This window comes from Octopus bimaculoides, chromosome 20, assembly GCF_046866305.1.
Source record: "Octopus bimaculoides isolate indiv1 chromosome 20, ASM4686630v1, whole genome shotgun sequence".
In the NCBI taxonomy this organism is placed as follows: Eukaryota; Metazoa; Mollusca; class Cephalopoda; order Octopoda; family Octopodidae; genus Octopus; species Octopus bimaculoides.
Genome location: NC_142947.1, coordinates 44061639 through 44064138, shown reverse-complemented (window position 1 = coordinate 44064138; position 2500 = coordinate 44061639).

Genomic DNA, 2500 nt, shown 5'->3' with positions numbered 1-2500 from the left:
TATATATATATATATATATATATATATATATATATATATAGGAGAATTCACGAAAAAACAACAGACGATGACATATGGTGTAAAGAACAAATGGATGTATTAGTTTAATGCTCGGGAATAGAGAAAATCTTTAACGTTCCGAGCCTACGCTCTTCAACAGAAAGGAACACAGAAAGAAACAAGGAGAGAAACAAGGTGAGAAAAAAATATATGTGTAGTGGTCAGCGATCTATCATGGTGAATGCCGGAAAGAAGGCTCACACAGGAGAGTTAAGAAGAAGGGGAGATAACCAAAAATTAGTGAGTCCAAAACAAAAGTGCGTGTGTGTGAGAGAATGCTGGTGATCTTAACGTATGCATGCATGTATGTAGGTGTGAAGGTGTGAAAATGTGGGGAAGGGCATTGGTCAGTGTTGGTGTGCGCGTGGTGGTGTGTTATCGTGATTTCCAATTCATGTGTCAACTGATCAATTATCAGAATATTGATCCAGAATTCAGTAAGACTACTGCAAAAAAATGTCTCATACATCTCTGTTACTTAGCTCCCGAAACTGTGACTCTGTCTATTTTTGACGACAATGTTCCAACAGAGGTGAAGGCAAATATTGCTCAAGTTATGCTAGAAGCAGACAAAGGTTAAGAAGGTGAAGAAGAAAAAATCACCCCATGTGGTACATTCTGCACCAAAATTACTTATGTTCTTTACAAACATCAACTTTTCGTCTTTTGTAACTCATGGTACAAAGACTTTCTTCATGAGATTTTCTATCAGCACCAATTTCCTCGACAAAAATCCTTCAACATGGTTCTATAGGAAATATTGTTGTAAATAAAAATGCGTTTATCTTATAGAAGTTGTGTGCTTTATTAAGAAAACCTAATATTTCTTAAGTATTTCATGTTATTTCAAGATTTTTTCAAATTAGCTATTACTAAATTTGATTCAGAACGTTTCTAAATATTTGTGGGAGTCGCCTGGATGTGTCCACATAAATTTCTCTAAGAAAAAAAAAATGGTGAAGAAAGGGAACAGTATACCGCTTTTGAAAAGAATTAATCGCTGTGTATACTATGTTCCAACTTCAAGGCGTTTGAGAGTCGCCTAGCGGCTGTTTGATTAAGCTGAAATTTTGCATACCCCGCTATTTGGTTTATTGGAATAGGATTAGGGGCTTGGAGTAGCAAAATTGTAAATGCGAAAAATTGCTAAGGGCCACTCTAGTGTATGTATGTATGTATGTATGTATGTATGTATGTATGTATGTATGTATGTATGTATATATATATATATATATATATATATATATATATATATATATATATATATATATATATATATATATATATATATATATATATATATATAACTTTTTTGTTTTGTAGAAGATTTCAGTTGTCATTACTTTACATCCGAAAACGAAATCGTGCTTACAGCGACTTACAAGATTCGGATGGCGTACATGTTTATATTAGAAATTCAAATAATGACAAAATAATAAAAGTTTAAAAATATATATAATAAAAATAATCAGTATAAAAGTAAGTGAACTAATATATATAATAACACGAAAAAACTGTGTATACGTGTGTAGATACGTGTAGAGAATAATCGGAGTTCGGTAATACGAGATGCCATGAAGGTAAAAGTCAGTTAAGAAGCACGGAAGTAAAAGTCAGTTAAAACCTACGGCCGTTTCAGAAGATAAGGGACTGTAGGAAAAGTCCATATTCAACTCCATCGAATAATATTTCCTTCATTAGGGTTCACTCTTTGTGGTAAAGTTCAGTTAAAATTCCACATGATGAATTCCTGTTGGAATATATGTATGTATGCCATCATTCAGTTTGTTTCAAGATTTATTATCAATAGAGAAAGAACCGGTTTCTAACCTAGATCGGCAACAGGATATTTTTGTATGTATGTATGTATGTATGTATGTATGTATGTATGTATGTATGTATGTATGTGCGTACGTATGCATGTGCAGATTTGTATGTTTTGTGTATGTATTCTCATGCATATAGTTACATATCTAGACATATATATTTAAATGATAAACTTCTGGAAAGTGTTACAGATTTTTACAGTTCCAGTGATGGATTGGATCTGTAGTCTTTGAATTAGCTTTCTCCTTTCTGGTCCTGAGAAGCCCAAGTTCTCAAGATTGGCATTTAGGGGGTGTGTTACATATCCCGGGGTCTCAGTAATTACAGCTATAAACCTGAAATTGTAATCTGGATAGAGTAACTGCAGATTTCTGTATAGTTAAGCATAAGTGTTCTCTCTTTCACTGATCTTCGGCTTTATGTTAACATCCACTGGGCTGCTAATTTCCTCAACTGTGCACAGTTCCTCTTCTCTATGTATGTATGCATTAATGTATGTATGGAACAACGTGACTCATCGTCAGTTTGGTTTAAAATTATATGACCAGACCATTTCATCAGAAATCTTCCAAATTGTTTTGAGACATATTAGTCCCACGCGCCAATGAAATTT